Below are 15,250 nucleotides of genomic sequence, written 5' to 3'. Positions count from 1 at the left end.
TACTAAAGGAAAAATTTCCTTGCGCATTCAAATATAATGGTTCTTATTACACTATAGCGATAGTTCAGACATTGAAGGCATGTTATATATAATTCACAAACGATTTCCTCAAAGATTCTGAATATACTCAGTGATATCTGCAACAAGTTATGATTTTTCCTATCACCCAAATTGCGTCAACAGCACAACCAAAATACATATTTTGTAAAGACACATGTAGCATCAATTATGTACTGTAAACAAATAGTTCACATATGAAGAAATCCTTTGCATACTCAAACTAAAATAATGATCCCTTAACATTTCCATATAGGACATATTGTTTGCCACATTTGTTTAAAACTTTTTAAACAAAATATCTTAAGTTTTATAAATCATTACAAAAACCTTTATTATAGTTATGTTTGAAAACTTTCTCTCTTATGGACTAAAGAAACTATTAAGAAAGTTAACCTTTTAAAATGAATCACAATTAAAATAATTTAATTTTGATATAGATTTAACACTGAAAAGGCATCAGGAACAGGTGCAGGCATACCTCAAAGATACTGCAGAGGTTAGGTTTCTCACAAATGCAATAAAGTGAGTCGTAATCTTTTTGCTGGTAAGAGGGCCTTGCCTTCAATTTGTGAAAAACATAACACCCATAAACTACAATAAAGCCAAGTGCAATAAAATGAGGTATGCCTGTATTAATTAAATAGTCCAATAAAATTCTCAATGGTGTTATACATTAATGTCATTTCAATGTTTAGTGATTTTTAAAAAACATATTACATGTCATAAACTGTAACTCCTTAGTCCTACATGTAGTTAGTTCAGTAAGACTCTCAACAAAATATCTACACTTAAACTACATTTTATGTAGCAGTCAAGCTACTTAAATCAACACAGAGCAACTAAACTAGCATTCAGTAAGGCAGATGCTACATGTTCTTTCTTGAATCAAACTATTAACAATTTTATCAGCCTGGACTCTGAAATATACAGATTACTTTTAGTTGGTTCATATGGATTATAGTCACACCTATGTTTTGTTTTAAAAAGTTTTACTGAGATATAATACACATATTATGCAATTTACCCAGTTAAAGTGTAAAATTCAATGTTTATTTTTAGTATATTCACAGAGGTGTGGGACCACCACCATGATCTAATTTTAGAACATTTTCTCTCCCTGTCCCCAAGACCCCTGTACCCATTAACAGTCACTTACCATTCTCCCACTTGCCCCCAACCCTATGCAACCATTATAAGACCTTTGTCTTTATAGACTGGCTTATTCTGGACATTTCATATAAATAGAATCATACGATATTTGGTTTTTTAGTGACTGACTTCAGAATGTTTTCAAAGTCATCCAAGTTATAGCATGTAATACTTTTTATTTCCACATAATATCCTATTGTATGAATATACATTTTATCCATTCATCAGTTGATGAACATTTGGATTGTTTCTACTTTTTGGCTACTATGATATGAATGCTGCTGCTTTTAATATTTGTGTATAAATTTTTGTGTGCATGTGTATTTTCATTTCTCTTGTAAATATACTTAAGAGTGGAATTTCTGGACTGTACATTAACTATGTTTACCATTTTGAAGTGCCAAACCATTTCTCAAAGCAGCTGCACTATTTCATATTGCCTATAACAGTGAGGGTTCCATTTCTCTACAGACTCATGGACACTTGTTATCTTCTTGATTACACTATCCTAGCACATGACAAGTAGTATCTCATGATTTAGAGTTGCATTTCCCTACTGACTAATGCTGAACAGCTTTTCATGTCCTTATTGGTCATTTAAATACTTTTTTTGGAGAAATATCTATCCATATGCTTTGGCCAGTTTTTTACTGGGTTATTTACTTTTTTAATGTTAATATGTAAGAATTCTTGACATATTCTGGATATAACTCCATTATCAGATACATGATTTGAAAACACTTTTTCCCATCTGGAGCTTTCTTATCATTTCACTAATGCTACTGTTAGTAACACAACATTTTTAAATTTTAATGAATTCCAATTTACCTGTTTTCTTTTGTCATTTGTGCTTTTGGTATTGTACCTGAAAAACCAGTGGCTAACCTAAGGTCATGACAATTTACTCCTATGTTTTCTTCTAAAAGTTTTATAGTTTTTGGACTTGCTTTTAGGTCTATGATTCATTGAGTAAATTTTTGTATATGGTTTAAGAAAGGGATCCAACTTCCTTTGTGAAAAATCACTGGCCATAAATTTTACTTCTGGACATTCCAATTCTATTTCATTGATCGTTATATCTATCTTTACACCAGTAACATACTATGTTGATCACTGTAGTTTTGTAGTAAGTTTTGAAATTGGAAAGTGTGAGTACTCCCAATTTGTTCTTTTATAAGACTGTTTGGCTATTCAGGGTCTCTTGAATTTTCATATGAATTTTAGGATCGAGTTTGTCAATTTCTGCAAAGAGGACAGCTAAGGTCTTGATGAGGAATACAGTGACTGTACAAATTATTTTGGGCAGTAATGCCATCTTCCTAATACTAAGTCTTCCAAACGATAAACATGGGATATTTTCCCATTTACTTATATCTTCTTTAATTTCCTTCAACAATGTTTTACAATTTAGAGTGTACAAGTCTTTTATATTTTTGTTAAATTTATTCCTATTTTATTCTCTTTGATGCTACTGTAAATTTGTTTTAACTTCATGTTCAGGTTGTTCATTGCTAGTTTATAGGAATATAACTAATTTTTACAGAAAACTGTATTCAGCAACCTTGCTCTTGTTGGGTGGAGTGCTCTACAGATAGATGTATTAGGTCTAGTTGATTCATAGTGTTATTTAAATCTTCCATTTTTGTTGATCTTCTGCCTAAATGCTTTTTTCATTATCGAAAGGGCATGTTGATGTGTCCAACTGTCATTAATGAATTATCTGTTTTCCTCTTCAATTCTGTTGCATTTTTGCTTTATGCATTTTGGGGCTCTGTTGTTGAGGATTTAAGCATTTCTTTCGAATAGACTGACCCTTTGTTCATTAGAAAATGTCCCTCTTTATCTCTAGTTCACTGAAGCCTATTTACCCAGCAGTGTGCAGCCTCTGATATCACTTTCTCAGAGGATGCTGTCTTATGCATCCAGTCTCTTGCTGACCAGGAATGACTGAGTTCAGTCGGATTCTCTCTGGCAGTTTCTTTCTTGGGTCGCTCCCTTTATAAGTTTCTGGCTGATCTGCCTGTAGTAGTAACAAACACCTAGCTGTTAGCCACTACAAACTGTTCTACTGATTTTTCCACATCTGGGGGATAAATTACACCACAGTTTGATCCAATAAAAGCGGGACCTTCTTTGTGAGGGCAGGGTATTGCCAGTCTTTAAGGACAGCTCCAACCCTAGGAGGGTTCTTCTTATAGTTGTCTTTTTTCTGATTCTGTTAAACTTCTAACTTGTTTGCCATTTCACTTGTTGCTACTATTATCATGGAGCTACTAGCCTTCTCTTAATTGTTCACCACAAAGATCATCATCATTTTCAATATCTTTTTGCAAGCTCTTTCAAATAAAGTCAGTTCCCTTGGGAAAGTTACAGAGTTCTGTTCTTAAGGCCTGTCTCTTCCTTAAGAAGAACCTATGTGCCACTGCACAGGAACTAGATGACTTGCCCCTCCTGGCACAGAACTTTTGCCTATGAATGAGGGCTGGCCCAAGGCAACTGGGAGCCAGTTATTATCAGCCTGCTGCTTCTGGAGCAGACTTCCACTCTTCCGTAAAGGCTGAGTAGGGGAAGACCTTTTGACATCACCTGCCTAGAAGCAGCATCTGTAACAAGTAGCTAGAAGGTATGAGAGGTGTCCACAGTCTGCCTTCCCTTCCTACTCAGAGGAGAGCTTCTCTGACGCTGAGCTCAAGGAGGTGGATGAAGAGTGAATTATGGTCCAAATGCCACAGATTCTTGTTGTTCTTACAGAGATTTAACAGATTTTTTTTGAATAAATGACTCTCCATTTGCCATATGCCCTTAAGATGAACTATTTCTATAGTTTAAATGGTTGCTTTAAAATGATTTTCACCAGTTAAATGGCTGTTTCACTGTCTTTATCCAGAATAATCAAAGATGAAAAATACAACACAAAATCACTACTTTTTTCAACTGCATATGGTCACCATGTTAAAAATTTATAACGATGTATAAACAAAATATAGTTCATCCTCTCTCACTGTACATACGTGTACCAAAATTAAATAAACCAAAGCTAATAGAGCTAATAAAGCTAATATAATCACGAGGAGACAGGAAGTTAAAGAAAACAATTCATGTCATTTCCCCTCCCCCACATCTAAATTCCAAAAGGAGTCATCTTTGGTATGACAAAATATAACAAAATGATATGACATACTCTTCTGTAAATCAAAAACAACTGTTTTTTACTTATTACCCATACTTATTAAGGAACAAGCTGTTGACCCAGAATGAAACAGGAATAAAGTTGGAGAACTGAAATTTGAACTGAAATTTTTATCTCCTAGGAGTTTGTTTTCCTTCAAGATTCAGGAATTGGTCCACCTACACTGGTTGATTCATAGCCAGAGGTGATTCTGTCATATCAGAATCTACTATGAGCTTCTTAAAAGCAATATATACTTAAACATACTCCCTTTGATTCTGTAGCTCTGGGGTAGGGAATAGTTATTATAAAGCTCTTTCTTTAATAAAGAACTGAAAAAAGCATCCTCAGTATCATACTTTAAACATTATTTTATATTTACGATAAGTCTTAGTATTTGAGAAGGCAAATCCCCACTTGTTATTTATATATTCCAAAATGTCCTAGCCATTTTAGCTTTATTCTTTCAGATTATATTTTAAATTGCTTAGTCAGCTTTGTTCCCACCACCACCAGCTCCCCAGAGAAGACTGTGCTTTTGATCTAAATAATGTTATACTTAGAAAGCAATTCAGGAATAAGTAGCATCCTTAAAAATATTCAGTCTTCTCTTTTAAGAACTGCTTTATATTTACCCAGTGGGCTTTAATAGATCACAATTAAAATTGTTGTTTATTCATACAGTTCCCATATATTATTTTACATTTTTACTGTCATTATGAAAAAGACGTTTCCTTTATTTTCTAACCACTAGTGCTGGCACAAGTGAAGAATGTGTGTATAAAACCTAATTTTGTATATGGCCTTCAGGGAAAAGTGTAGGTGATCTATCCTCAAGTTGCTATGTTTTGTTAGTCTTATCAGTTTGTATCAATTTTCCAATATCTGTGAGGGTGGAAGAAGGAAGTAGAGGAAAATAGAACTGTAGAAGCTGCTGACACTTGGTGATCTAAATGACTGATCACCCATAGCAGGGAAAGAGAGATACTGAACAGGTTGGGATCTTCAACAGAAAAGACCTTAAGTTCTTTACTAGGCTTTGGTTATCTCTACCTACATAATCCATGATAACATACTCTTATCATCCTTTACTACTTTTTAGGGGGGAACAGCAATAAAACAAATATCCAAAAGATGTTTTCAAATAAGGAGACTGTACTTTTCTCTACAACTTAAAGTAGCTGTCTTTCTGTACAATTAGAAATACTAAAGGAAATTATTCAGGCTAAAGAGAAATGACACTACAAAACACTGCTGAAAGAACTTAACAAAGACATAAATAAAGATGAGATAAACCATGATCATAAACTGCAAGATTCGACATTGTTAATGTAGCCTTTCTCTCTAAATTGATCTATAGATTCAAGCAATCCTAATCAAAATTCTAAAAATCTCTTATGTAGAAAAGTCGAGCACCTAGATTAGCAAAACAAGTTTGAAAAACAAAATTGAAGGACTTGATTTCCAGATATAAAGATACAATAATCAAGACATTGTGGTATTGATAATAAGAACAGACACATAGTTCAATGGTACAGAAGAGAGTCCAGAAATACAGTCACATACATGTATATGATCAACAGACTTAACAAAGATGCTAAGGTAATTCAGTGGGATAAAGGAAGGTCTTTTCAACAAATGCTGCTAGAACAATTGGATCTTAGAGAATATAATAAACCTCAACATCTCACACCATATAGAAAAACTAGCTAGAAATGACTCAGATGTCAAAATGAGTTAATACGAAATTTCTAGAAGAAAATGAGATTTTGTGTTTAACACTGAATTAGGCAAAGATTTCTTAAACAGAAAAAAACATGAATTTTAAGAGAAAAAAACTGACAAAGGGATTTATACAGAATGTATAAAGCTACAGCTTAATAAGTTTTTTAAAATGGGTAAAAAAATTCAAATAAATGTTTCACATAGGATATGTACACAGAAAAATGCTCAACATCACTAGTCATCAGGGAAATAAAAATTAAAATCACAATGTGGTACCACTACAGATCCACTAAAATGGCTAAAATAAAAAAGACCAACATCAAATGTTGGCAAGATGTAGAACAATGGAACTCCCATACATTGCTGATGGAAACACAAAATGGTTCAGTCACTTTGGTGAACCATATAGTCATATCTTATAAAGTTAAATATACAATTGCAGGTCTTTGGAAACATGGCAGAGTGAGAGATGTCCCCAGATCTCTCCCCTTGAAACAATAAGCTGACATCTAAAACTCAACAAAAAGACCCAAACTGCACACCAGCATGTCTAAGCGTGAGATATGCATATAAGATTAAAAATAAATAAATAAATAAAAATACAATATTACCTGGTCATCCTAATTCTGGATGTCTATCTCAGAGAAACGAAAATATATGCTCAAAAACTGACTGACTCTTTCTTCCTCTCCCCTCTCCCTTCTCTTTCTCTCTCTCTGTGTGTGTGTGTAAGAAGTAAGCAAGCTGGAGCCAACAGTGGTCTAGAATGCTGACCTACTCTTTTTGAAAAAAATTTTATTATTAATTTCAAGTATACAGTACATTGGTTAAATATTTATATAGATTATGAAACAATCCCCAATTACTCTTTTTCTCCTCTGGCTCTACACATAGCCATTACATTACTGCTGACTGCATTCTCCATGCCGTGCTTCCCCATCCCTATGACCATATATCAACTACTAATTTGTACTTCTTTAACCCTTCACCCCATTCTCCCAGCCCCCCAAATCCCTCCCTTATGTATGCCCAAAGACTTATATATAAGTCAAATAGCCAACATCTGGAATTAATTCAAAAATCCATAAAAAAGTGAATGAATAAATAGTGGCATATCCATGCTATGGAGACCTACTCAGCAATAAAAAGGACAAAAGATTATATATGAAAGAATGAGTATCAAAAAATTATGCTGTGACAGAAGTCAAATACAAAAGACTACATACTATATCATTCCTACTATGTAAAATTCTAGAAAAGGCAAAACTACAGTGATTACTTGAGTCTGGGAAAGGGACTGACTACAAAGGGATATGAGAACACTTTTTAGAGTGAGGGAACAGTCCCATACCTTGATTATGCTGGTAGTTATAAGGAGCATACATTTATCAAAATCCATTAATCTGTACTTAAATGGATGAATTTTATTGTACATAAATATTACCTCAATAAAGAAATCATTAAAAATAGGTGCAGGGTATTAAAGATACTAGATACTGAATGTATCGCTGAATTTTGACTCGAATTAACCACTTGAAATCAAAGAAATAATCTTTATTTACATTTTCAAAGTCACAAAGAAATGTGATACTTATTTTCAAAACCTCATGTGAATATCTTTTTCCTCAAGCAACCATACTTTTATGGTGAAAAACAAAATCTTTTACTTGCCATATACTTCTTTGCATAGTATTCTAAATAGATATACTGTCAGTGGCTATAAATTGATGGCATTTCACTCTTTTTGTTATATTCTTGGATATAAATCAAGATAAAGAGGTTGACTGTGGTCCAACAGTTACTATTGTCTACTAAATTGACACTGTGTGCTTCATGATGTGATGCACTGACAAGGATATAACATCACTTATTTAATACTCCTGCTAAAAAATCATAACCTGAATTTAATCATGAAGAAACATCAAAAGACTTAAACTGAGAGATATTCTAAAAAACAAATGGCCTGTATTCTTCCAAAATGTTAATGTTATTAAAAATAAATAGGTAAAAGGATGAAAAACCATTCTAGATTAAAGGAGACTAAGGAGTAATACAAATCAAAATCAATGAGGGAGCCTAAACTGTATTTTGAACTAAAGGAGGGAGTAAAAAACTATAAAATCTTCAGGACCACTGGTAAAATTTGAATGCGATTTCATAGGTTAGATAATATTATACCAAAGTTAACTTTCCTTATTTTTGGTTAACTACTGTGTAGTTAAGTGGATATGCTGCTTCTTAGGACACAGGGAAATATATGTGGAAATATTTAAGAGTAAAGAGGTATGAAGGGTATGACGTTTACAAATAATTCTCTCATGTTCAAGAAAATGTATGTGTGCTATATGTAATATTTATGAGACAGAAAAAATAAGAATGAAAAATAATGCAAATGTGGCAAAATGTTAACTGTTAAATCTAGGTAAAGAGTTTTTGTACTATTCTTGTAATTTTTCTGTAAAAGTAAAATTATTTTGAGTAAAAAGCTTTGTAGGGTAGACAAATGCTGAACCCTACTTTTCTCCTACAAGCAAGATCTCCTTTGTCTCCCTCCCACCTTTTCCTCCATAATCCCAGCTGTCTTGCCATTAAATTATATTTGTGTGTGTTATGGGTTGCTCTGACACACAGTTTGAGGAAGAAGAGCAAAAAGAATAATAAACAGGATGTAGAAGTTAACTTTCAGGCTTCTATTAGTATCTCAAAGACATGATGAAGATATTCAAAACAGAATGAGAAATTTTTAGGCTTTAAAGAACACATACAGCCTTTGTTATATATCTCCTTTAAAAAAAGAAGTTCTTCAGCTTGCAAGCATTACAAAAAATAGGCTGTGAGCTGAATTTGGAGACAGGCTATAGTTTGCTGACCCCTGAGATAGAGAATTATTAAAATTCTCCAAGAACTATAACAAATGTAGTGCCACTGAAATAGCAAGGACATTACTGAAAAAAAAATTATATCAGCATGGAAGTTAGTTCTTAGGGCAATAAACAGTTAAAAGTTAAACTTCATACAAAAAATAAAGATTAATATTTTTTAAAGTTTCATTTGTAACTCTAATATTTGTCACCTTATATGAGTGTGGGTGTTCTGGGGGATAAAAATAGGGGAGGATAGTTGATTATATTGTTTTTGAGAAAGACTATCTCAAGAAAAGAAATGGAAGAAATAATGACGAGTTTCACTTAGGAAAAGTAAGATGACCTACATTTCAGGATTGTCACACAAAACAAAGGGGTGACATTTCAGAGTCATTCCTGTCTTAATTCAAGATCTTGCTTTCTCTGTGCCTGAATTAATTTAAATGATATATTTTTAAAAATTCATACTATATGTTATAGAAAACCTGGGAATCAGAAGCATGTGTATAGAATAACTCTGTAAGAGAGGCCTACCTGCGTAGATCATGGGTCTATAGCTATAGCCAAGTCTGCTACCCACGGCTTACTGACATTTCAAGCAATGAGCTAAAAAGAACTGACAATATTCAACTTATTGATTTAAATGCCACTCTCCTACGTCTTTTTATTTTAAATGCCAGCAAGTCTTAGGGAAAATGGCTCCACCATTTTAAATGCTCATACTCTTTAAGGTCAGTTATCTAAAAAGAAATCTTCTTACTTCATGTAAATGACTGCTTTTTACATTAACAAAATATGAATTGCTGTGCTTAATGCAATTTTTACAGTATGTCAGAGTTACCTTCGATTTTGTTAAGCAGACTATCAAGTTAAAAAAAAAACCAGAAAAAGAACAAAGGTTGAAGCCTGAAGAATTAAATATGGTATTTAAAATGTATAACAAATTTACCATGAGTAATTTTGCTAACTGCTATTACTGTTCATGGAAATTAGTGTAAGTGGCAAGTGATTATTACTACCATTATATTTAACTGACCAGTATCTATAACCAGCATTTGTTATTATAGTTTTTCTTCTGTTGTACATGTACGATTTATTAAAAACACTAAAAGATAAATGTAAGCTACCCCCCCCCAGTCAACAGCAATGCTTTCTTATATTCTACAGGTTGGAAATTAAAAGTTTATACTCTCTCAATTTTCATCCACAACCCAATTTTGATCAGAAGATTTTTGAATTTCTATCTGCTCGCCATGCCTGTGAACGTCCATAGATGCCCAAGACAATAATAAACACAGGGAAATCCAAATGCATGTTTGAGACAATGGTACTATAACCCAAGGCTGAGGGTAATCTTGCCTTTTTCTAAACTCCTACAGCACTTTATCTATACTGCTCTGAGAGCACTAGTTTTATAACCTGTATTGTATTTAATATGTTACATATATGTATTTATTACCTCGTCCACTAGACTATAAATTTCTTGAAAGTAGCTGGTGCTTTTGACATACTGAGAGTGAAATACATCGTTGTTGATTTTAACCTCAGAATAAAAAGAAAGAAAGAAAATTTAAAAATAAATAAAAAGGCATCACTTCTTGGCCTTTTGCTAATATCAAATGTAGAAATAAAAAGGCAATGTTAAGATGTCAATACTACCTCAAAATCACGTACTGATTTAACGTAACCCCTATCAAAATTCCAATGGTGTTTTTTGTAGAAATACAAAAATCCAAAACAATCTTGGAAAAGGAAAACAAAGTTGGAGATAGTACACTTCCTAATTTTAAAACATATTAGAAAGCTACAGTAATCAAAACAATATGGTACTGGACACAAGAGAATAATGGAATAGAATAGAGCATCCAGAAATAAATTCCCATATAAGTGGTCAAATGATTTTTGACAGGGGTTATAAGACCATTCAATGAGGAAAAAGATACTCTTTCCAACAAATGGTACTGGGAAAACTGAATATACATATGCATAAACACGAAGCTGGATCCTTACCTTATACCATGTACAAAAATCAACTCAAAATGGAACAAATACCTAAAACTATAAAACCTTTAGAAGAAAATAGGGGAAAAGCTTCATAACATTAGATTTGGCAATGATTTTTTAGACATGACAACCAAAAGAATATGCAACAAAACTAAAAATAGATTGGACTACATAAATTTTTTAAAAATTCCTATGCATCAAAGGACACAATTAACAGAGTAAAAAGACAACCTACAAAATGGGAAAAAGTATTCACAAATCATATTTGATCAGGGGTTGATATTCAGAAAGAACGCCTACAACTAACTCAACAACAAAAAACTCAAATGGGTAAAGGACGTGACAGACATTTCTCTGAAGAATATATACAAATGGCCAACAAGCACATGAAAAGATACTCAGTATTTCTAATCATCAGGGAATGCACATGAAAACCACAATGAGATACCACCTCACATCTATTAGGATGGCTACTATAAAAACAAAAAAACAGAATATAACGAATGTTGGCAAGGACGTGGATAAACTGCATTTCTTATGCACTGTCGGTAGGGATGTAAAATGGTACAGTCCAGCAGTTCCCAGCCTTTTTGGCACCAGAGATCAGTGCTCCTATGAGAATCTCATGTCTGATGATCTAAGGTGGAGCTGAGGCAGTGATGCTAGCGCTGGCTGCAAATACAGATTAAGCTGTGCTTGCTTATCTGCCACTCATCCCTTGCTGTGCAGCCCAGCTCCTAACAGCCCATGAACCAGTACCAGTCCACAGCCTGGGGGTTGGGAAGAGTTTGGTGGTCCCTCAAGAAATTAAAATCTATCACATGATCTTGCAATTCCACTTCTGGGTATACACCCAAAAGAACTGAAAGCATAATCTTGAAGAAATATGTGAACACCAATGTTCACAGCAGCATTATTTACTAAAGGTGGAAGCAACCCAAGTCTCCACTGTTAGATGAATAAACAAAATGTAGTATCTACAATGAAATATTTCTTCCTTTAAAAAAGGAAATTTTGAAACATGCTACAAACATGGCTAAACCTTGAGGACATTATGCTAAGTGAAATAAGCTACAGAATGACAAATACTGTATAATTCCACTTATACGAGGTACCTAGAGTAGTCAAACTCATAGGCACATAAAGTAGAATGGTGGTTGCCGGGGCCTGACGGAAGGGGAAATGGGGAGTTAAGGGTTTAGAGTTTCACTTTTGCAAGATAAAAAGAGTTCTGGAGATTGGCTATACATTATGAATGTACATAACACTACTGAACTGTACACTTAAAACTGGCTAAGATATAAGATAGTAAATTTTATGTTAGGTAAATTTTACAATACAAAAAAATACAAAAAAAATAAGGCACAATCTATGGATAAATGCAAACAATTTCAAAAAGGACAGTACCCTAATAAAGATTAGGGGAAGAAGAAATAAAAGCAGAACAAAAATGCTCTTAAAATGAAGGAGAAAGAACAAAGAGACAGACTAATGTATAAATATCAGTTCAAAAGAAATGAAGGGGGAAAAAAAAAAAAGAAAAAAGAAAAAAAGTGAGACCTCTACCCATGGCCAGGAAGAAATAAAAGACTTACTCAATACAAGACATTCAAATGAGACACTAAGGGGCTCAATACAATAATTTTTTCTAACAAATTTTTGTATAACCAGGAATACTCTAAACTTTTCCAGGGCTTTAATTATAAGATTCTCCTCATTAAAGCTGGGAGAGGGGGAAAAAAAACTCAAGCAAGACTTCAAAAACAGATTTTTCTGAGAATCACACAATTTTAGAGTTGAAAAGTGGCTCAATGTCTATCTATTGGAACTGCAAGTATGAAGTACAAAAAATATCAAATCTGTCTATTTGGTATTTGTGAATATCTAGTACAAAAAAATTGCATTTTACACTGACAAAATATGAATGACACAGACAAAAATAAGATTTAAAAAATCTGAGCTTTAGTAATTTTTCCCTATTTAAAAAATATATTGAGAAAGAATAAAGTCGGATGCATCATGCTTCCTGATTTCAAACTTTATCACAAAGCTATAGTAATCAAAATAATGAAATTGGCATAAAAACAGACACACAGATCAATGGAATAGAATAGAAAGCCCAGAAATAGACCTACTCATATATGGTCAATTAATTTATGACAAAGGAGCTGAGAATATACAATGAGGAAAGGACTGTCTCTTCAATAAATGGCGTTAGGAAAACTTGACAGCGATATGCAAAAAAATGAAACCATACACAAAAATGAACTCAAAATTAATTAAAGACTTGAATATAAGACCTGAAACTATAAAACTCTCAGAAAAAAAACAGATTCTGACATCGGTCTTGACAATAAGTTTTTGGATTTGACACCAAAAGCAAAGGCAGCAAAAGCAAAAAAAACAAGTGGAACTATACATCAAACTAAAAAGTTTCTACAAAGCTAAGAAAACCATAAACAAAATGAAAAGCAACCTACTGAATGGGAGAAAATATCTGCAAGTCATGTATTTGATAAGAGGTTAAAATATCCCAAATATATTAAAACTCATACAAATCAATAGCAAACCAATTTAAAAATGGACAGATGATCTGAAAAGACAATTTTCCAAGGATGACATAGCCCACAGGTAAATGAAAAGGTGTTCGATATTACTTATCATCGAGAAAATGCGATTTAAACCACAATGAGGTATCACTTCACACTTGTTAGAATGGCTATTATCAAGAAGACAGGAAATAACAAGCTCTGATGGGAATGTAAATTAGTGCAGTCACTATGGAAAAAGAGTATGGATGTTCTTCAAAACTTGAAAACAGAACTACCATATGATCCAGCAATTCCACTTCTGAGTATTTACCTAAAGGAAAAAAAAAACACTAACTCGAAAGATACATGCACCCCCCCGCCATGTTCACTGCAGCATTCTTTACAATAGCCAAAATATGGAAGCAACCTAAGTGTCCACAGATGGATGAATGATTAAGGAAAATGTGGTTGGTTAGTTGGTCAGTCAGTCAGTCAGTCTGTCTGTCCACACACACACACACAGAAATATTACTCAGCCACAAAAAAAGAAAGAAATCTTGCCATTTGTAACAACATGGATGAACCCTGAGGGCATTATGGTAAGTGAAATAAGTCAGAGAAAGACAAATATTTTATGATCTCTCCTATATGTGGAACCTAAAACAAACCTAACTCATAGATGCAGAAACAGATTGGTGGTTGCCAGGGTGGGGGTGCAAAATAGGTGAGGGTACCCAGAAGGTACAAACTTTCAGTTATAAAATAAGTAAGTCCTGGGGATATAATGTACAGCATAGTGGTGATAGTTAATACAATATATATTGTATATATAAAAGGTGCTAAGAATAAATCTTAAGTTTTCATCACAAGATTAAAATATATAACTATGTATGGCGATAAATGTTAACTAGACTTATGGTGATCATTTTTTCGATATATACAAATACTGAATCATTATGTTGTATATCTGAAACTGATGTTATATGTCAATTATATCTCAATTAAAAAAATAACCAATAAAAATGTATCGCTGGACAAGGCCATCTTATTAATTTTCTTGACGCTATCTTTTTGTTGCTGATAGAACTAGAAAACTCCAAGCAGCATTCAACTGAGAGGAATACAGCTACTATAGCCTATGTACTCTTATTAAATCTTTTTAAACACCACCTTCATATCTGAGAGTTCCTCACTGTTCTTTGCTCTCAGTGTGAAGAAGTTGGTTAGCCAGGGTTCTTACACTTAGGCATTCTTGTCTCATGTAATTTCTGCCAACTGTTAACTCCTACACTTAACCCTGACTGTATTCTAATTTCAACAGAAATCTCCCATCACTGTTTAGTAACTAACTTCTTGCTGGTTCTCTTATAATCTTGCCTTCTTCCAACTGTTCCCTACTTTTAGTAACTTTAATTTCTTCTCTTCCAGCTTTTCTTCCAAGAGTATAAATATTATGCAATTTCCCCCTCTTCCTTCAAAAATCTACTTCAACCAAGCGCCTAATCTTTCTATGGTTCTGTTTTCTTCATCATTTCTGTCACTGACAATTTTTCATGCTAGCAGACTATATCCATTTCTTAACTCCCACACTTATTCATTAACCTTGTCAGACTTATAGTGTGGCTCCCACAACCAGTATTCCTAAGAAGCTATTCTCTCAAAGCCTGCCACAGTATGTTTGGGGTACTTGCTCGACCCACCTAGGGCCTATTTTGGGAAATGGCATAGGAGTCCATATTACTGCAACA

General features: G+C 33.4%; 1 protein-coding gene across 9 annotated transcripts in view; it reads right to left on the bottom strand.

Annotated features, from left to right (window-relative positions):
* The window catches only part of LOC105301372 (ligand-dependent corepressor), a 113,986-nt gene that overhangs the window by 43,122 nt on the left and 55,614 nt on the right, over positions 1-15,250 (bottom strand). The gene's annotated exons all lie outside the window — the stretch shown is intronic.

This window comes from Pteropus vampyrus, unplaced genomic scaffold, assembly GCF_000151845.1.
Source record: "Pteropus vampyrus isolate Shadow unplaced genomic scaffold, Pvam_2.0 Scaffold238, whole genome shotgun sequence".
In the NCBI taxonomy this organism is placed as follows: Eukaryota; Metazoa; Chordata; class Mammalia; order Chiroptera; family Pteropodidae; genus Pteropus; species Pteropus vampyrus.
The sequence above is the reverse complement of the archived record's forward strand: the minus strand, read 5'-3'. Positions and strand labels throughout refer to the sequence as shown.